Genomic DNA, 22,701 nt, shown 5'->3' with positions numbered 1-22,701 from the left:
CCAATTAGCTTCCTCGCCTTTTCCGTTACACTGACGCCTCAGCAGAAACATGGAGGAGCAGCTCATTATTGTGGTCCAGGGATTTCCTGAACTTTATGATTTGTCATATATATATGTACACACACACACACAATTGCTGTACTAGTTACTTAAAAATATTTTAATGCGTATAACTAATTCCTTGTTAAATCCATCATTGTTTTTATAGAATGGATGTATATAGAATTTGTTATTGTTTATATAGATTTTATATAGAATTATTTCAGTTATATTTTTTTAATTTTGTGTTTTGGTCATTTCGGTTATGACGGTAATTATCTCAGACAAATGCAGAGCCGTTGTGCAGGAGAGATGGTTTCACGGCAGAAGCTCTGTTTGCTGATGCTAGGGCCAGCTTTTCCTAAAATATAATCCAACTGGTCCTTGTCAAGTCTGAAATAGGCTTTGAACCTCCCGTTGTCCAGGCGGAGCTCCTGGATCAGCTGGTGAAATTCCCCGTGTTTTTTACGTTTTTGAAGAATGGGGTGCACCCAAACACTACGGCGTTTTTTTCTTTTCTGCGTAAATAAATCTTGTAGCAGAGTCACAGCAAGGGTTTTTTGTTGGTGGAAATCCATTTTTGAAATTAATGGAGAGCGCGGCGGATGGTTGCTTAGCAACGACAGACACTTCCAGAGCGCAAGCGCCCGGGCGCTTTTGGAAAAAAGGAGAAAGCGACGCGCCTAGCGTTTTCCTCGCGTTTTTAGGCGCGATATGTGAACGCCCCCTTATGCTGTCTTACAAAGTCTTAATTACTTCTGTGTAAGAAAGTGAAATTTTCTTTGTGTTAGCCATATGTTGACTATGTGCATCTTTTAATGTCTGCACATTGAGCCTGGGGATATGCAATTTTGTTCAGCTATGCTTCCGTTGTTGTACTGTTGTATGGAGTGAATGACAATAAAGTTCACTTACTTATATAAATGATTTGATTCAATAGTCAGTTCTTGATGCCAGCATTTGGACTGAGTGGGCTGCTAGCCTTGGAGCACATGAACCTTTCCAGCGTTGCCATTCTCTATAGTAAATGCTGTTCTGCATATCAGGCAATCTGTGCACTGACTGGTGTGTTTTTATAGGTGAAGTACCCCTACGGAAATGCAGGCGACCCAATCAGAGACCAGCGCGTAAGTCTCCCAAGCATTCGCTTCCTGTCTCCAATGAGACAATGAGACGGCAGTATTTTTCTCAATGTGCAGTACTGACTGCCAAGTGTGCTGTCTGTCTGTCACTAACAGCCATCAATTGATTTGACTCTTGTATTTTTACACTTTATTTTGCATAATTGTACCGTCATTCTTTTATCAGGACGAAGGAGGAAACCTAAAGGACGGAAGGGGGCCATATACCAAGAACTTACAAAAGCTGCTATTCTCCAGTAACCCCTTCGATTCAACCCATGTGGGATCTACCATCCTGCATCGAGTCCCAACAACGTCGCACCCTGAGCCCTACTCACCAGCCTTATCATCAACTTCCTTCTTAGTTCCCTCACCAGTCCCATCCTCTTTTGTTTTACCTCCTTCTCCATCTCTTTTTATGGACTCCCCTCCTTCATCCCCATGCGTAGCCTCACCAGTTAGCCCAGCTCCAGAACCATCTTCAGCCCCAGCCGTAGTTCATCCCACCCCTCTGCCTCACGTTCTGGTGCAGGCCCCCTCATCTCAGCTGGTCATGGGTCCAACACCACCGTTTTTGTCCCCTTCTCTTGTTATCGAAAAAATGGAAAAATTCAGTCATTACTATATAATCAACTACAATAAGATGACCTATGATGCCAAGTGCTCTGCTCATTACTGGTGCCAGGAGTTCTGGAATGACTTCATGAGCTCAGCTCACATCTGCAAGCAACAGAGGAATGGAAACTCTGAGGCTCACTATTCGTACGGGGATAATGAGGGTGCCCCTGCGACCGAGACTTGATGAAGATGAGGTCAAATTTCCTAGTGATGTGCTGGACCAGCTGAGTGACATCCCTGGGGTTCTGGAGATGGCTGTGGAGATGGGCTATCTGTCAGATGTAAATAGCGACACTTCACATAACATAAGATAACATAGGATAAGATAAGATAGGTAAAGGTATGTTTAAGAAACAATTGCATGGGAACTTCCGGTTGACGTTCGACATGTGAGGCTGTGAGGTCCTGGAGCTCAGTGAGCAATTTCATTTTCATTATATTTACATACTTGCAGAAGCCATATTGATAGATAAATATTTATCCGAAAAGTTTAACATCACTAATTGAAGGACTAAGGCAGCAAGAAAACGCGTTTAAAAGTTTTGTTTTCCTCCTCGTTTAAAAATGGCTAGTCGCTCACAGAAACCTGCTACAGCTAGCAAGAAGGCTAACACTGAGGGCGATGCACAGCAACTTTCTTCGGATTCGGTTGAGAAAATTATGACAGCGATTGAACTATTGGGCACGAAAATAGATACACAAACTGCTGTCCTCTGGCAAGAAATAACTTCTATCCGCCCAGAGTTGCATTCTACGGCTAGCTCCTTACAGACTGCTAATGCACAGCATTCCAAGCTTTTGGACGACCTCGAGCAGTCTACCACGGTGTGGAGCTCTACAGTCTTTACTTTGGAAACTGCCGTGAAAAAACTGCAGTCAGATGTGTGTAACCTGACAACTAAATGCATTGTTGGAATAGAGGAGGGCCAAGAGGGGACCAACCCGCGACAATTCTGCGCAACTGCTTTGAAGGAGATACTGAACCTGGAGGAAACTCCATGTCTGGACCGGGGCCACAGTTCATTATCACCGAGGCCGTGGGAAGAGAAGAGGCCAAGACCATTCATAATCCGTGTACATTATGGTGACGTGAAGGATCGCATCCTTCGCCTCTCCAGCCAGAAGAAGCAGCTGTTTTACAAGGAGAAGCGTGTGCACATCTTTCCGGACTTCACTCTGGCGATAGCAAAGAAGCGAGCTGCCTTTAAAGAGCAAAGCAGCTCCTTAGAACTGTTTAGGATGTGAAATTTGGTCTCCGTTATCCAGCTACATTCCGTATCACATTTGATGGCGAGGAAAAAACCTTTACCGATTCCCATCGGGCCATCTCGTATATAAAGACTACCATTCTCCTCCATCATGATCAGGTACAGACATAACTTTCAAAAACGGTCAGTGTTTTTTAAGTGACCAAACTGTACAGGTTTATTTCACCGTCAGTGTCAAAGTTGAATTAACCAGGTCTATAGCCTACTAAATGCAGATAGTGCTATGTTGCTCAATTTATGAGAAAGACATTTATTTTCCCTTTTTTCTCTCGGTTCTTATTAGTCTATGGAAAGGTTTGGTGTAGGCACTTTTTTCAACATGCCGGGAATTCTTGTTCTCTTCCTCATATAAATGGGCTATAACATATGAATAGTTGATTTTCTTGAGCTGCTTTTGTTTACTATAATTTTAAACCATTAAACCATAGTATTTCACATTAGGCTACTGAATTGAAAACCAATGGGCTGCTCTTTGATAGTACACTATGTTTAGTGGCCTAATATTAGTTTAGGCCTACTTCATTTGAGACATTACAAAATACATGGTATTTTGCACTATACAGTGGTATCTCGGTTCTCGAACTTAATCCGTTCCGGACTCCAGATCGAATCCTAAAAAGTTTGAGTTCTGATCTAATTTTTCCCATAAGAAATAATGGAAAACCAATTAATTGGTTCCCGGCCCCCCAAAATTACACCTAAATATGTGTGTGTGTGTGTTTTTAAGCATTTCAACACAAAATGAACAGGATAAAACAAGAAGAGCATTTTTTTTCTTAATGACTTCCAAAACGATAAAGATATTATCCCAACATTACCCCTGTCCTGCCCCGATCGTCCGCTCCTTCCGTGTGCCACGCCCCCTCGTTAAGCTCGTGTGGGATCCCCATGTGATCAGCTGTTTCTGGTTGTTGTCATTAGTCCTCTGTATTAAGTCCGCTTGTAAATTTTGTTTCCCCAGTCCGGTCATTGGGTGCGTTCGACTTGCTTACAGCGCTGGCTTAAAGCAACGCATTCTGATCCTGACGCAATGCATTACGATTAGATGCATTGCGACCTCTCACCCGGCTGCACAAACTGGAACCGCCTCCGTGACGACACACCTTTGCCCTTATTGGCTGAAGAGTTTAGTTACATGCATGACGTTTGTATCCTAGGCAGTTCTGATGCGTAATCTGCTATTTCTCCCGAATATCACGTAAAGCAGTGAGAAGTGGTTTTCAGTTAATTTACCTGGTAAAATAAAGTTTAAATAAATGACATAAATGCTCTAATAGTACACGTAAGTTAGTGGTTTATTTATTATTACTGTAATGTTGCGCTGTTTTATTTGGTTAATCATCCAGTCTGGGAAGAAGGCATTCAAGTAAGAATTGCATTGTAGTATGACTCATGGCACGTACAATTTATATTAGGTCAGTGTTCATGGTTCGACTTCTGATATTCAGATCGAGTTCTAGGTCAAACTGGTTTGTTCGACTTTCAAGAAATTCGAGTTCTAGTGAGTTTGAGAACCGAGGTACCACCGTATATATATTTCTGAATGTGATTGCTCGCTGTGCTTTGGGTAGTTTTTGGTTAAATTAGAGACCCAAGTTAGAATTTTGCAGTGTTTTGCTCTTGGGATATGCACTGTGTTCGGGATAGTGCTGGGGGGTGGGGGTGGTGGTGTTTTTGTACTTAAAGTCTCTTTTTTATTTTGTTGTTTTTTTTGTCTTTCATTTTGTCCATTAGTGGTTACACTTTGTTTCGAACATGACATCTACCAGAGTCACAGAATTAATTTACTGCAACTCAGATTATGTCTGCTGGATATTACCAGTATTAAATATGGCTAATTCAAATATGGCTCCTGGGAGGAGTGGCCAGTCAGTTAAGTTTACTAATTGGAATGTGAAAGGCCTAAATCATCCTATCAAACGCACCAAGGTCCTTGCTCATCTTAAGTTTTTAAAAACGGATATAGCCTTCTTAACTGAGACGCACATGCGCAGGTCAGATCATTTGAGTTTAAAAAGAAGCTGGGTTGGACAAGTGTTCCATTCAACCTTTCGGAGTAGGGCCAGGGGGGCTGGAATCTTGATCAACAAATCAGTATCATTTGAAGCTTCTGAAACAATATTGGACCCCAATGGCCGCTTTGTTATTGTGGTGGGTAAACTGTACCGTTTGCCTGTGATATTAGCTTGTGTAGCTTCTACTTTTGCTAATTTTAGTTAACTTTCTTTCTTATCTCTAACAGAAACTTGCGCCCATAGACGAGTTGCTTCTGTTCCTAATGCATCTCTCCGTGGCTCTGCCTCTCTGCGATCATGCCAACCATTTTGGTATCCACCGCACCACTGTCAGCAGAATTATAACGACCTGGACACACTTTTGGTACCACCTGCTTGGTTCTATATGTCTGTAGCTACCAAAAGAAGCCCAATTACAAAGCTCAATTACCACCAGAGTTTTCCCCATATGCAAACACACAAGTGATGCTGGACTGTACAGAAATCTTTTGTCAAACACCATCATCTCTTGTTCTGCACAGCTGACATGGGCATTATGGTGGACATGGGGTTTCTTGTGCACACTCTTGTACCCTGCAAGGTTTACCGGCCTGCTGTCCTGTCAAAGAAAACTCAGATGAGTAAACAGGATGTTGAACAAACACAGTCCATCGCCCGTTTGCGGGTTCATGTCGAAACGTGTATCCGGAGAGTTAAGGAGAACAAACTTTTTGAGAAAGTTATTCCCTTATCTGTGTGTGGAAGTATTGATCAGTTGTTCCGTGTGGGTTAATTCTTGGTAAACCAACAGAATGTCGCTTGTCAAGGCATGGGCAACTGGACAATGAAAGTCTGTACTCAACTCAAAAGCCTGGACTGCCACCTGACTGGACATTTCTCTGTGAGCTTTCATATGCTGTCTTGTATTTTGTCATGTTAACAGTGCTGTTTGTTTTTTGTACCCTGTGATATACCTTTCAGTAAAATATCTGAAATATTTACATAATGGTTACATTTGCTTTTTATTGTCTCTTACATTGTCACTTATAGTAACGTTTTACTGGAATTTGATTCGTTTTTAGTAACGGAGTAATTTAACGCGTTATAATTTTAAAATTGATAATGAGATTACTGTTACAATTTCAAGTAACTTTATGTTACCGCTGCGTTACCAATAAAATCAAGTGCTTTAACATCTATATTGTAAAAACAGAAATAATAATTCACAGTAACCTGTCAGCGGCAGGCAGATGTCTGTCTGACAGTCGCACGCGCGACGTCATCTACGGGAGACCTACATGCATGAGAAACCAGCTCAAACAAAAACAAAGTGAGCATAGCGAGTGAGAAGTACGCCTTCAGGAGCTGGAAATATAGCCATTACTTTGAGTTCATCATTATTTGTTTTTATGTGTTATGTTTTTGTGTATTATGTGTTATTAAACATTCTAAATGATTTAAGCGGATTTAGCTTAAGTTGTAACTTTTCATGTGGAATGAACTGCAATGTCTCTGAATTAATTTAATTAATACTCATTACGATCAGTTCATTTACAGTTCTTAATTTCAGGAGCCAGTTAATAAATCTAATTCATTTACAAGTATTTCTCCTATAATACGTAATACATGTTTACAATAATTCCCAGGGAAAGCATTTCCGGTAAGGCAGTGCTCATTGACACAAATTATAACGCTTGTTAGACTATGCAACATTATTTAGCAGGACTGAGAGAAGGTGAGAGCTCCCCTAGTGGCTGCAGAAGTGCATTTCCCTAGAGCAGATATAATGGGTGGCAGCCTCATTGCTTTTTAATCACAACTTGGGATACAACAACAAATTTATTAATTTTGCTCATTTAATATTTCGATTTTAATTAGGCTTCATTTTTGGATATCCATGTTTACATAATATTTAGAATCCCACCGCAGTTGAGAATGGAATGCCACAGATATTAGTCTCCACGACATATCATTGCTTGTTTTATTTCAGGATTCCTTTGGTTGTTTAAATTGATTGCTCTGTATCAGTTGGCTTGGTGTGTTTTGAGATATATAACTGCCAAAGAGTCCTGAAAAGCTGATGGTTTAGATACCAGAATTAGTATGAGCAGGACTTAATGTGTGTTCTTATGGGGGGGATGTTAGAAGACATTGAGATTATTTATTCTATCTACATCCAATCTTAGCCTCCCACCCAAGATCACTCCATAGAGTACGAACCACCAAGATCCATTTTAGCTGTGGTAGCCAATATATTTGAGGTTTTATGCGCTTGTCCTATTCAACATCATAACAGTGAATTAAAAATCTACTAAATCAAAGGCAGTACCATGTCATGCTATGCAAATATACATATACATACAGCTCAGGCTCTTTTCTGCAAATATAAGGCTACAAGGCCAAGTGTGGGTAATCAAAATGGCCTTACATTAACAAATACATCACCCCAAAAAAGCATTACATGAGCAATCACAGCTATTCCATTTTTTTTTATCTCAACAGAGAACATCTTGCAAGGTCAGTATTTGGGAGAGTTTCCTTCATGACGGTGGGTGAAATATACCACAGCTGCAGAACAGCCCAGTCTTGGCAGAATAGCCACATTAATGAGCTCTTGAGCAAAGACCTTTACTCCCAAAGGGACAGAAAACTGTATCAGGCCATGCTGGCAAAGACCCTTGTTTCAAACCTGGTACCACTTTGCGTTGAATGCTGAAAAGGGCCCTTTAAATACATTAGGTATGTTATTTGATAAACTTGGGTTTACTTTACTCATAAAAAATAATACCCCAATTTACCCAAATGAGTGAGTACAAATATTGATTTGAAATATTAATTAATGTTAATATTCAAATTAATTAATATTAATATTAAAATATTAATTGATTTGAGTAAATCTTATAGGATGGTACTGTGACAGTAGGTAGATTATAGCTTTATTTATTTAAAATGTTTCCTAGAATTGGGTATACTTTACTTAAAAAGGGTTTAAAGTCAACCCAAAAAAGTGAGTGCAAATTGTTACATCATTCAATCTGAGTAAATTCTACAGTTTATTTTTTTGAAGTTCATGCACAGAATTACAGTACATTACAGTATTTTATCGGCAAGGTTGTCATAAATATTGCCCAGAAAGCATTTTTTCTACAGTATTGTACTATTTTAAACAGTATGTTACTGTAATAATGTCACTGTTTATTACAGCAGGGGTGCAGATTGAACCCATGACCCTGGAGGCGTGAGGCTATAGTAGGAGCAACGGGCCACTATTCATACTGTGAGAAATGATGTATGTTTAATCATACATTGTAACTGATATGTCGTTACACTGCTTGTGTATGCTTTGCACCTTGCCTTTCTCCCTTACTTGTGTTTCTTGTTCTCCACACCTTGCGAGCTTCAACATGAACTGATTGATTGTTTTTCATAAGGCCCCAGGTTAGTTAGGTCCAGTCTCCTGGAAAATCACTAGAATGTGTCCTTGGCTTTGGAAGCTAAGAGCATCTTATTTTCAGGGAGAGCCCTGTAATATTTATTTTAATAAATTATTTTTATTGATAAACCTTCATACTGATAATCCTCTTGTAGTGGTCCTAAAAGAAAACATGACTGAAGATATTATGTTTGTTTTATCCATTTCAGTACAGACACATTTCACGATTCAGTAACCTGACTTGTCCAATAGATGGCAGTGTAGTACTTCGACTAGGACGTGCTCTGGAAATTGCCGGTAAAAGCTGGTTTTCCATTTTAAACGTTTGTCTGACTGAAATGACCACGTTGTACATATGTAATCGTACTATACCTCTAACCTTCAGCGTTGTATTACCTGCCTTAATTATCTGCAGCAATAAAATATGTACGTGTAATTGGGCAGCTGCAAGTTAAGCAATCTGTCTGATTTTACATTAAAGTAGGCTGTACTGTTTGCAACAGTGATTTCAGCATTGCCCATGACGGTTTAAACGATTGTAAAAGGCATGTTGAGGTGAGTTTAACAAGTGTCATTTCATGTGCTGTATTATTCAGGTCTACACTAGTTAGACACTTGGTTAGTTGCTAATGCTGTCATGAAAGACTCCTTGAAGACTTTTGTAAAGTAGCAATGGAATAAAATTAAGGAATTTGCATAAATGGTAAAATAATCTACTTATATTATTGTCAAAATACATAATTTTGACCTTCGTAATTTAGTGCGCTGCCTAGAGGAAATTAATGAACAAATTAAACTGTGAAATCAAGTTTGTTGAAGTTATCTCCCTCCTTGTCGGGGGGTTGGGGGCACCTCCCTGAATTGAGTTTTTGCAGGTTGGGATGTCTGAATTATCCCACCTTAGGGAAGGGAGGGGGTGCTGACTGTGAAAGTTGGGGGGCGGCGACAGACGATCCGTAGCCACGCCCAACATACGATCTGTAGGCACGTGGCCACTTCCCTGCGTTTGATTGCTTTTATTTCTGTGTGGACAAATTTCCAGGATGCTGCACATTATTCGGGGGTGTGAGGGAGCTGTGGTGCATTTGCGGGAGTCTTTCGGGAGAGGTGTGATGTCTACATAAGATTATGTTTTAAAATGCGATCCAGTTGTTTAAATGTTCTGCCACTACACATTTCTATGCAGGACATAATTCATGGACTCAAACAGAGCAGTAGCACCAAAATGTATTGGTTATTTTAAGAAAGCAAGATAAATTACTGCGCATATGATACAGTAAAATGAGGTCAGTAAGAGCTTTTTTTAACGTTAGTACTGCTAAATCTCACTATTGCGGCGCGCGTCAGTCAGACGTAACACGCGAGAGTATGACAGACTGCGGTCAACGACGTTGTGTGGCGCGAGCGGCACGTGGTTGTCAACGGCCAGAGTCCACACCCTTTTACTAAGGGAGATGTCCGACGTTTGAGCTCCGGCAAACAAAACCAAAACCGTATGTATTTTGATAATTTCTGCTTAGACTTTATTAAACTAATACATGTATGTTTCGTGGTAACTTATGTACTTATTGATGTAACTGAGTTTCGATAATTTAGAAGTTAATTGCGAATTTTTACCTGGTTAGCCAGTTCTTGCTAGTTGGCCCTAGCATTGCGTTGTGTTTTCGTTGGTGTGACTCTGGGTTTTTTGTCTGTTAATCTATTAATTACTACAGGGAAATTTACATCGTGTTTTATAGTGAGTGAGAAATACCTCTGTGTTAATATTTCGGGAAACTATTTTTCGGATTGTGTGATTTCCATACATGTATATTATATAGGCGTCACTTGGTTTACCATAACTTGGTGTTAACTGCAGATCTGATTAGTGATTCTGAAATTGCCCTGGTGTGCAGCACGTGTCACACTGTCTTCTGATTACTGGTTGCATTAACAACATGTCACATTATATGTAAGTCACAATATTTTGTCTGTCAGGTATAGAAATAATAATAATTTTTGGATAAATTCAGTTAAACTAATCGATAGTTAGCTGTGATAAGCTGCCCTACACACAAACGCTCTGACCCCAGAGGTAAGCTGACATGTACCCAAACACAATGATCACAGAGTTAAGCTGTCATCTACTCAAATGCCCTAATTCCAGAGGTAAAGCTCCAATCCAACCAACTGCATCCAACCAAGCGCCTTGACCCCAGAGTTAAGATGACATAAACCCAAACACCCTGATAATAGAGGTAAGCTTTCATCCACTCAGACGCCTTGATCCCAGAGGTAAGCTGCCGTCCACCAAGCGCCCTGGCCCTAGAGGTAAGCTCCCAAACACGCAACCGGCCCAACCACAGAGGTAAGATGCTGTTCATCCAAGCACCCTGATCAGACAGGCAAGCCGCTGTCCGCCCAAATACCCTGATCCCAGATGTAGGCTGCCATCCACTTAAACACATTGTTCCCAGTAATCAGCCATTCACCCAACCATGCTGATCCCAGAGGCAAGCTGCAGTCTACCCAAACACGCAGGCCCCTGAGGTAAGCTCACATCCACCAAAATGCCCTAACCCCAGTGGCAAGCTGCTGTCCATCCAAAAATGCAGGCCCCTCATGTAAGCTCACATCCACCCAAATGTTCCAACCCCAGAGGCAAGCTGCTTTCAACTCAATCCCCTGACCCCAGAGGTAAGCTCGCTTCCACCCAAACACCCTGATCACAGAAGTAAGCTGACATTCACCCAAACCCCCAGGCCCCAGAAGGAAGCTGCCATCTACTTAAACGACCTACCCCCAGAGGTAAGTTGACATCCATCCAACTGCCTTGATCCTAGGCGAAAGCTGCCCCGGTACGTCTAGGTGGTGACACTCCATCCTACAGGGTTGACATGATGCATTTTCCTGAAGCACACAGAGGACACGTCGGGTTTTAGGTAAGTGTGTTTTGTTTTTCTGTGCGTGTGTTTTATTTGGTATGGATTTTATTTATTGACATGTAAAGATTTTACTGAGCACTGTTTTGGTTGATCACTGTTAGCACTTATTCATCAATGTTAACTTTATTAATATTTATTAACATTTTGATCTGTTGTGCTGTTTATTGTGCGATTAACCTATTTTATTCCCAAGGTTACTGATTTTATGTGTTTTGGGAAGGTGTATGATGCCGTTTTAGCCCAACTCTTGTGCAGAGCTTGGAAGTCTGCGGATGTGTTCCTTTTTAACCCTCTGGAGTCTAGGGGTAGGAAACACACTTTCACTAACTGGGGCATGCTCACACATTTCATTCAATATCAAAAACTTAATTCCTGGCAAATAAATTATTTCTTATATATTTGGTTTGGCAACAAACTCATCTTAATCTTAGTGTACTTTGTAAATATGTTAGATTTATGTGAAGTTTGTAATTTGATATTCAAAGTATAGACATTGCAAAATGCAGTTTGGAACACTTGCAGAAACATTATAAAACTACATTGTAAGCAATGCTGGCAGTTTGTTTTGATCCCAGATATCTGATCACCAAAGTCTTGGCTACATGAAGATGACTAACTGGTGTAGTTGCAATATTTATTTGGATAAATAAACAAGAAAAACCTAACTCATGTAACTATTTCTGGCTCCTTTCATTGAATATGTAGCAACTTTCATGTGAATGAATGAGCCATTGTCACCTGGCCACTTCCCTCCCCCTTTTATGGCGCTGATGGGGACGTATCTGGATCGCGTTTCACCGTTGCGTTGTTCATCAAATTACCATGCGAATGCAATCAGAATACGCGCTAATGCAGCTATTTAGAATGTGAATAGCGATCTTCGGGTGAGAGCGGTACTACACACCCCCAATGCAGATAAAACAAAGTAAGGTGACATGGTTTACTTTTTTGCCAATTTAACCTAATTTTAAAAAGTTTAATACTTCCAACAATGGACATTTTGAAAAGAATGCAGATTACAGATTTATTCAGCATTTTTTTCATGTTTCTATAATAAGATTTCAGCGAGTTATGAACTGAAATACACAAGAAAGATCGTGGCATTGCCAACGATGCTGTCGACTCCAGAGGGTTAGAGGTCTTAACTTTTTAATAGCATGCATATAAGGTGACATTTTAATTGTTTTATTGACCATATAATTGTAATTAGGTTTAAATGGTGTATAATTGTATTTGCTGGTCTTATTGCCCTTTTCCTGTTTTATTGGTAATAGTTCTGCAGGTAGTTCTGTTTGTTTAATATTATCTTTGAAAGTCTTATTGTACTGTGTTGGCATGATTTGCATAGTGTGGGAATGTTTCAGCTTTATAGATTGTGATTATGTGTTAATGTAAGTAGTACAAGCATAATATTTATTATTCATGTATTTGAGCTGATTTACATTGTGTTTTGGTATGAAAAGGTTATTTTGATACGTCCCCCATGGAGGGGACCACATATTAAACAGATTTTTGGAACAGGGAGCCGGAAGTGGGGCTTGCCCCGTCTGCTCCAGGCATCGACCCGGTATTGCAGTGCTTCCAGGAACGCTGCACCTCTACTGCCCCCTGTTGTTGAAAGGCAGAACTGACTGACTGAGTGGGTGACTAATAGACTGAGTGCCTCTGGATGGCCAGCTAATTAGCCGCATGTGCTGTGAGGGAAGGGCCCTATCCGTGCGTGGCCCTCGTTTCCTGCCGGTTTTCTTTTTTTTTTATTTTTATTTTTTAAAGTAAGGTGACACGCTGTTTGTGCGGTGGGCAGCTGTGCTGAGGTAAGGCATGACTTCATCTTTGCCTTTTGGAATTTTCCCTCATGTTTATTTAAATGATTGCTGTTTCTTGAGAGGACAGGAGGACAGGGAGGAGTCGGGGCCCCGACACTGGCGGCTGCGACACCCCTGGGCATTCTACTCTGAGCGGGGGGGGCACGGAGACCCAGCTAACGGCGACCCGGTAAGCGGCAGCCCCATATCGACTCGGGTCTCTCTTCATCCCGTATAAATCTTTCGCTTTTTACTAAAGATTTCCGTGGGGTATAGTCATAGTTGTTTGGGTTAATTCTGACTAGCACAAAAGTTTACAAGCCCTATTTTGGCAAGAGCTAATCATAAGAGCTAATCATAAGAGCTAATCCTAATCATTTTCATCCTTGCCATTTAAATCACTCATGAATAGATGTGTTTGTGAGAAATTGGTTTGTTTTAAGCATTTTAAATTTAAATAAATACTGCAATACTCATTGCAGAAATACATCTTTTCCAATATTGTGCAGCCTAATAATGAAGTACTTACTACTACGAGATATCTAACAACATACGATGCAACATTCAACAGGGGGTAGTGAAGTGATATGTGGCAGAGCAAAGTGCCAATTCGATGTGGGGCCGTGATTAGTATGTGGAGAATGCTGCAGCAGTATTACAAAATCAGCAAATCTTTTAAAAATAATAGTGATATAAATATATTATTTATTCATAAGTATATAGAATCAGTACACAAAGTATAAGTATATAAATATAAGCATATAAAGCATGTAAGTACATAAAGTATAAGTATATAAAGTTTAAGTATATAAAGTATATAAGTATAAAAATCAAGTATAAAAATGATATGAGTATAAAAAGTTTAAGGGCTCAGAGGACCGCTTCTCCTACTCATCAGAGTGGTTCTGGTGCCTGAACTTCTTTTTCAGAGCCTCTGATAAGATGGAGGTAATGTCGTCTGAGGCCATGGGCGTCCCCTGCGTCAGTCCCCTCCTTGGCACTGGTGTCCCACCTGGCGACCTCAGCACCAGGCGCAGTTTAACACGGGGCAGCTCCGCCAGGACATCCACCATGTTGGGGCCTTTGGTGGTTCCTGCGCCACTTCCCTGACGATGACTCTGCTTGGGGCCCTGGATACTAGCAGGTGGAGGAGGAGGAGGGGGCGGGAAACAGCTTGGAGCTGAAGTGGGGACTACAAAAGGAGTCCCAGTGGTCTGCGAACTGCTCCGTGATATATGTGGGTCAGTGAGGGCACCAGCAAGCATGGAGATCTCAGACCTTAAACGGCCCACCTCGTCTTCGAGGGCAGCAATCTTTTTCCAAACTGCCGCCCACTCGGACCCTGCCTCTGCTGCAACAGCAGCATGCTGGAGATCCCCGTGTCCACTGGGGAGGTGGATGCCACTCCCGACCTTTGCAGGGGCGTTGCCATTTATAGCAACCCCCGTTGCAACAGTCGAGGATGGTGCAGTGGGCTTGCGCACACGAAAGCTGGAACGCTTAAAGCATCCCAGACAGGTGTGTAGAAAACCACGCAAGTGACTGAAAGGCCATTGCAGACATTATTTAAAGCAATGGAACACAAACAGTAAATGAAGATCACCCAAATCAAGACCGAGAGAAATAAAAATTACAGCTTCTGCTTCCAGATGTACGTAGCAACAACCAATGAGCACGCAGAACCATTCGAGGTCAACTTAGCCGACCGTTTCACGTTCTAAAATTTACAGGATACAGTGGTACCTCAGAACTCGAATTTAAATTTTTAATTTTTTTTTCTCTCCCAAAATGGCGGCGCGTGCACACGCTGCGGCTTAAATTTAAATAAATACTGCAATACTCATTGCAGAAATAGATCTTTTCCAATATTGTGCAGCCTAATAATGAAGTACTTACTACTACGAGATATCTAACAACATACGATGCAACATTCAACAGGGGGTAGTGAAGTGATTCGTGGCTGATCAAAGTGCCAATTCGATGTGGGGCAGTGATTAGCATGTGGAGAATGCTGCAGCAGTATTACAAAATCAGCAACTCTTTTAAAAATAATAGTGATATAAATATATTATTTATTAATAAGTATATAGAATCAGTAAACAAAGTATAAGTATATAAAGTTTAAGTATATAAAGTATATAAGTATAAAAATCTTAAGTATAAAAATGATATAAGTATAAAAATGTTATAAGTATAAAAATGTTATAAGTATAAAAAATTTAAGTAAAAAAAGTTTAAGTAAAAAAGGTTTAAAGGCCTCAGAGGACTGCTGCTCCTACTCATCAGAGTGGTTCTGGTGCTTGAACTTTTTCTTCAGAGCCTCTGCTAAAATGGCAGCAAAGTCCTCTGAGGGCATGGGCGTCCCCTGCGTCAGTCCCCTCCTGGTCACTGGCGTCCCACCTGGCGACCTCAGCACTGGGCGCAGTTTAATGTGCGGCAGCTCCGCCAGAACATCCACCATGTTGGGGCCATTGGTGGGTCCTGTGCCACTTCCCTGAGGATGACTCCTCTTCTGCTTCGGGCCCTGGATATTAGCAGGCGGAGGAGGAGGAGGAGGGGGCGGGAAACAGCTTGGAGCTGAAGTGGGGACTACAAAAGGAGTCCCAGTGGTCTGCGAACTGCTCCGGGATATATGTGGATCAGTCAGGGCACCAGCAAGCACGGAGATCTCAGACCTTAAACGGCCCACCTCGTCTTCGAGGGCAGCAATCTTTTTCCAAACTGCCGCCCACTCGGACCCTGCCTCTGCTGCAACAGCAGCATGCTGGAGATCCCCGTGTCCACTGGGGAGGTGGATGCCACTCCCGACCTTTGCAGGGGCGTTGCCATTTATAGCAACCCCCGTTGCAACAGTCGAGGATGGTGCAGTGGGCTTGCGCACACGAAAGCTGGAACGCTTAAAGCATCCCAGACAGGTGTGTAGAAAACCACGCAAGTGACTGAAAGGAGCCATTGCAGACATTATTTAAAGCAATGGAACACAAACAGTAAATGAAGATCACCCAAATCAAGACCGAGAGAAATAAAAATTACAGCTTCTGCTTCCAGATATACGTAGCAACAACCAATGAGCACGCAGAACCATTCGAGGTCAACTTAGCCGACCGTTTCACGTTCTAAAGTTTACAGGATACAGTGGTACCTCAGAACTCGAATTTAAATTTTTAATTTTTTTTTCTCTCCCAAAATGGCGGCGCGTGCACACGCTGCGGCTTAAATTTAAATAAATACTGCAATACTCATTGCAGAAATAGATCTTTTCCAATATTGTGCAGCCTAATAATGAAGTACTTACTACTACGAGATATCTAACAACATACGATGCAACATTCAACAGGGGGTAGTGAAGTGATTCGTGGCTGATCAAAGTGCCAATTCGATGTGGGGCAGTGATTAGCATGTGGAGAATGCTGCAGCAGTATTACAAAATCAGCAACTCTTTTAAAAATAATAGTGATATAAATATATTATTTATTAATAAGTATATAGAATCAGTACACAAAGTATAAGTATATAAAGTTTAAGTATATAAAGTATATAAGTATAAAAATCTTAAGTATAAAAATGATATAAGTATAAAAATGTTATAAGTATAAAAATGTTATAAGTATAAAAAGTTTAAGTAAAAAAGGTTTAAAGACCTCAGAGGACTGCTGCTCCTACTCATCAGAGTGGTTCTGATGCTTGAACTTTTTCTTCAGAGCCTCTGCTAAAATGGCAGCAAAGTCCTCTGAGGGCATGGGCGTCCCCTGCGTCAGTCCCCTCCTGGTCACTGGCGTCCCACCTGGCGACCTCAGCACTGGGCGCAGTTTAATGTGCGGCAGCTCCGCCAGAACATCCACCATGTTGGGGCCATTGGTGGGTCCTGTGCCACTTCCCTGAGGATGACTCCTCTTCTGCTTCGGGCCCTGGATATTAGCAGGCGGAGGAGGAGGAGGAGGGGGCGGGAAACAGCTTGGAGCTGAAGTGGGGACTACAAAAGGAGTCCCAGTGGTCTGCGAACTGCTCCGGGATATATGTGGATCAGTCAGGGCACCAGCAAGCACGGAGATCTCAGACCTTAAACGGCCCACCTCGTCTTCGAGGGCAGCAATCTTTTTCCAAACTGCCGCCCACTCGGACCCTGCCTCTGCTGCAACAGCAGCATGCTGGAGATCCCCGTGTCCACTGGGGAGGTGGATGCCACTCCCGACCTTTGCAGGGGCGTTGCCATTTATAGCAACCCCCGTTGCAACAGTCGAGGATGGTGCAGTGGGCTTGCGCACACGAAAGCTGGAACGCTTAAAGCATCCCAGACAGGTGTGTAGAAAACCACGCAAGTGACTGAAAGGAGCCATTGCAGACATTATTTAAAGCAATGGAACACAAACAGTAAATGAAGATCACCCAAATCAAGACCGAGAGAAATAAAAATTACAGCTTCTGCTTCCAGATATACGTAGCAACAACCAATGAGCACGCAGAACCATTCGAGGTCAACTTAGCCGACCGTTTCACGTTCTAAAGTTTACAGGATACAGTGGTACCTCAGAACTCGAATTTAAATTTTTAATTTTTTTTTCTCTCCCAAAATGGCGGCGCGTGCACACGCTGCGGCTTAAATTTAAATAAATACTGCAATACTCATTGCAGAAATAGATCTTTTCCAATATTGTGCAGCCTAATAATGAAGTACTTACTACTACGAGATATCTAACAACATACGATGCAACATTCAACAGGGGGTAGTGAAGTGATTCGTGGCTGATCAAAGTGCCAATTCGATGTGGGGCAGTGATTAGCATGTGGAGAATGCTGCAGCAGTATTACAAAATCAGCAACTCTTTTAAAAATAATAGTGATATAAATATATTATTTATTAATAAGTATATAGAATCAGTACACAAAGTATAAGTATATAAAGTTTAAGTATATAAAGTATATAAGTATAAAAATCTTAAGTATAAAAATGATATAAGTATAAAAATGTTATAAGTATAAAAATGTTATAAGTATAAAAAGTTTAAGTAAAAAAGGTTTAAAGACCTCAGAGGACTGCTGCTCCTACTCATCAGAGTGGTTCTGATGCTTGAACTTTTTCTTCAGAGCCTCTGCTAAAATGGCAGCAAAGTCCTCTGAGGGCATGGGCGTCCCCTGCGTCAGTCCCCTCCTGGTCACTGGCGTCCCACCTGGCGACCTCAGCACTGGGCGCAGTTTAATGTGCGGCAGCTCCGCCAGAACATCCACCATGTTGGGGCCATTGGTGGGTCCTGTGCCACTTCCCTGAGGATGACTCCTCTTCTGCTTCGGGCCCTGGATATTAGCAGGCGGAGGAGGAGGAGGAGGGGGCGGGAAACAGCTTGGAGCTGAAGTGGGGACTACAAAAGGAGTCCCAGTGGTCTGCGAACTGCTCCGGGATATATGTGGATCAGTCAGGGCACCAGCAAGCACGGAGATCTCAGACCTTAAACGGCCCACCTCGTCTTCGAGGGCAGCAATCTTTTTCCAAACTGCCGCCCACTCGGACCCTGCCTCTGCTGCAACAGCAGCATGCTGGAGATCCCCGTGTCCACTGGGGAGGTGGATGCCACTCCCGACCTTTGCAGGGGCGTTGCCATTTATAGCAACCCCCGTTGCAACAGTCGAGGATGGTGCAGTGGGCTTGCGCACACGAAAGCTGGAACGCTTAAAGCATCCCAGACAGGTGTGTAGAAAACCACGCAAGTGACTGAAAGGAGCCATTGCAGACATTATTTAAAGCAATGGAACACAAACAGTAAATGAAGATCACCCAAATCAAGACCGAGAGAAATAAAAATTACAGCTTCTGCTTCCAGATATACGTAGCAACAACCAATGAGCACGCAGAACCATTCGAGGTCAACTTAGCCGACCGTTTCACGTTCTAAAGTTTACAGGATACAGTGGTACCTCAGAACTCGAATTTAAATTTTTAATTTTTTTTTCTCTCCCAAAATGGCGGCGCGTGCACACGCTGCGGCTTAAATTTAAATAAATACTGCAATACTCATTGCAGAAATAGATCTTTTCCAATATTGTGCAGCCTAATAATGAAGTACTTACTACTACGAGATATCTAACAACATACGATGCAACATTCAACAGGGGGTAGTGAAGTGATTCGTGGCTGATCAAAGTGCCAATTCGATGTGGGGCAGTGATTAGCATGTGGAGAATGCTGCAGCAGTATTACAAAATCAGCAACTCTTTTAAAAATAATAGTGATATAAATATATTATTTATTAATAAGTATATAGAATCAGTACACAAAGTATAAGTATATAAAGTTTAAGTATATAAAGTATATAAGTATAAAAATCTTAAGTATAAAAATGATATAAGTATAAAAATGTTATAAGTATAAAAATGTTATAAGTATAAAAAGTTTAAGTAAAAAAGGTTTAAAGACCTCAGAGGACTGCTGCTCCTACTCATCAGAGTGGTTCTGATGCTTGAACTTTTTCTTCAGAGCCTCTGCTAAAATGGCAGCAAAGTCCTCTGAGGGCATGGGCGTCCCCTGCGTCAGTCCCCTCCTGGTCACTGGCGTCCCACCTGGCGACCTCAGCACTGGGCGCAGTTTAATGTGCGGCAGCTCCGCCAGAACATCCACCATGTTGGGGCCATTGGTGGGTCCTGTGCCACTTCCCTGAGGATGACTCCTCTTCTGCTTCGGGCCCTGGATATTAGCAGGCGGAGGAGGAGGAGGAGGGGGCGGGAAACAGCTTGGAGCTGAAGTGGGGACTACAAAAGGAGTCCCAGTGGTCTGCGAACTGCTCCGGGATATATGTGGATCAGTCAGGGCACCAGCAAGCACGGAGATCTCAGACCTTAAACGGCCCACCTCGTCTTCGAGGGCAGCAATCTTTTTCCAAACTGCCGCCCACTCGGACCCTGCCTCTGCTGCAACAGCAGCATGCTGGAGATCCCCGTGTCCACTGGGGAGGTGGATGCCACTCCCGACCTTTGCAGGGGCGTTGCCATTTATAGCAACCCCCGTTGCAACAGTCGAGGATGGTGCAGTGGGCTTGCGCACACGAAAGCTGGAACGCTTAAAGCATCCCAGACAGGTGTGTAGAAAACCACGCAAGTGACTGAAAGGAGCCATTGCAGACATTATTTAAAGCAATGGAACACAAACAGTAAATGAAGATCACCCAAATCAAGACCGAGAGAAATAAAAATTACAGCTTCTGCTTCCAGATATACGTAGCAACAACCAATGAGCACGCAGAACCATTCGAGGTCAACTTAGCCGACCGTTTCACGTTCTAAAGTTTACAGGATACAGTGGTACCTCAGAACTCGAATTTAAATTTTTAATTTTTTTTTCTCTCCCAAAATGGCGGCGCGTGCACACGCTGCGGCTTAAATTTAAATAAATACTGCAATACTCATTGCAGAAATAGATCTTTTCCAATATTGTGCAGCCTAATAATGAAGTACTTACTACTACGAGATATCTAACAACATACGATGCAACATTCAACAGGGGGTAGTGAAGTGATTCGTGGCTGATCAAAGTGCCAATTCGATGTGGGGCAGTGATTAGCATGTGGAGAATGCTGCAGCAGTATTACAAAATCAGCAACTCTTTTAAAAATAATAGTGATATAAATATATTATTTATTAATAAGTATATAGAATCAGTACACAAAGTATAAGTATATAAAGTTTAAGTATATAAAGTATATAAGTATAAAAATCTTAAGTATAAAAATGATATAAGTATAAAAATGTTATAAGTATAAAAATGTTATAAGTATAAAAAGTTTAAGTAAAAAAGGTTTAAAGACCTCAGAGGACTGCTGCTCCTACTCATCAGAGTGGTTCTGATGCTTGAACTTTTTCTTCAGAGCCTCTGCTAAAATGGCAGCAAAGTCCTCTGAGGGCATGGGCGTCCCCTGCGTCAGTCCCCTCCTGGTCACTGGCGTCCCACCTGGCGACCTCAGCACTGGGCGCAGTTTAATGTGCGGCAGCTCCGCCAGAACATCCACCATGTTGGGGCCATTGGTGGGTCCTGTGCCACTTCCCTGAGGATGACTCCTCTTCTGCTTCGGGCCCTGGATATTAGCAGGCGGAGGAGGAGGAGGAGGGGGCGGGAAACAGCTTGGAGCTGAAGTGGGGACTACAAAAGGAGTCCCAGTGGTCTGCGAACTGCTCCGGGATATATGTGGATCAGTCAGGGCACCAGCAAGCACGGAGATCTCAGACCTTAAACGGCCCACCTCGTCTTCGAGGGCAGCAATCTTTTTCCAAACTGCCGCCCACTCGGACCCTGCCTCTGCTGCAACAGCAGCATGCTGGAGATCCCCGTGTCCACTGGGGAGGTGGATGCCACTCCCGACCTTTGCAGGGGCGTTGCCATTTATAGCAACCCCCGTTGCAACAGTCGAGGATGGTGCAGTGGGCTTGCGCACACGAAAGCTGGAACGCTTAAAGCATCCCAGACAGGTGTGTAGAAAACCACGCAAGTGACTGAAAGGAGCCATTGCAGACATTATTTAAAGCAATGGAACACAAACAGTAAATGAAGATCACCCAAATCAAGACCGAGAGAAATAAAAATTACAGCTTCTGCTTCCAGATATACGTAGCAACAACCAATGAGCACGCAGAACCATTCGAGGTCAACTTAGCCGACCGTTTCACGTTCTAAAGTTTACAGGATACAGTGGTACCTCAGAACTCGAATTTAAATTTTTAATTTTTTTTTCTCTCCCAAAATGGCGGCGCGTGCACACGCTGCGGCTTAAATTTAAATAAATACTGCAATACTCATTGCAGAAATAGATCTTTTCCAATATTGTGCAGCCTAATAATGAAGTACTTACTACTACGAGATATCTAACAACATACGATGCAACATTCAACAGGGGGTAGTGAAGTGATTCGTGGCTGATCAAAGTGCCAATTCGATGTGGGGCAGTGATTAGCATGTGGAGAATGCTGCAGCAGTATTACAAAATCAGCAACTCTTTTAAAAATAATAGTGATATAAATATATTATTTATTAATAAGTATATAGAATCAGTACACAAAGTATAAGTATATAAAGTTTAAGTATATAAAGTATATAAGTATAAAAATCTTAAGTATAAAAATGATATAAGTATAAAAATGTTATAAGTATAAAAAGTTTAAGTAAAAAAGGTTTAAAGGCCTCAGAGGACTGCTGCTCCTACTCATCAGAGTGGTTCTGATGCTTGAACTTTTTCTTCAGAGCCTCTGCTAAAATGGCAGCAAAGTCCTCTGAGGGCATGGGCGTCCCCTGCGTCAGTCCCCTCCTGGTCACTGGCGTCCCACCTGGCGACCTCAGCACTGGGCGCAGTTTAATGTGCGGCAGCTCCGCCAGAACATCCACCATGTTGGGGCCATTGGTGGGTCCTGTGCCACTTCCCTGAGGATGACTCCTCTTCTGCTTCGGGCCCTGGATATTAGCAGGCGGAGGAGGAGGAGGAGGGGGCGGGAAACAGCTTGGAGCTGAAGTGGGGACTACAAA

At 42.2% G+C, this 22,701-nt stretch overlaps 1 long non-coding RNA gene and 2 pseudogenes across 1 annotated transcript; all 3 read left to right on the top strand.

Annotated features, from left to right (window-relative positions):
• Positions 1-9,264: 9,264 nt before the first annotated feature.
• On the top strand, positions 9,265-14,193 carry LOC140582453 (uncharacterized). The gene is made up of 3 exons (XR_011985422.1): positions 9,265-11,394; positions 13,291-13,392; positions 14,132-14,193. It is a non-coding gene; the product is annotated as an uncharacterized lncRNA (long non-coding RNA).
• On the top strand, positions 12,870-12,998 carry LOC140582568 (U2 spliceosomal RNA; annotated as a pseudogene).
• Positions 13,412-13,542, top strand: LOC140582599 (U5 spliceosomal RNA; annotated as a pseudogene).
• Positions 14,194-22,701: the final 8,508 nt, after the last annotated feature.

This window comes from Paramormyrops kingsleyae, chromosome 24, assembly GCF_048594095.1.
Source record: "Paramormyrops kingsleyae isolate MSU_618 chromosome 24, PKINGS_0.4, whole genome shotgun sequence".
NCBI lineage: Eukaryota > Metazoa > Chordata > Actinopteri > Osteoglossiformes > Mormyridae > Paramormyrops > Paramormyrops kingsleyae.
The sequence above is the reverse complement of the archived record's forward strand: the minus strand, read 5'-3'. Positions and strand labels throughout refer to the sequence as shown.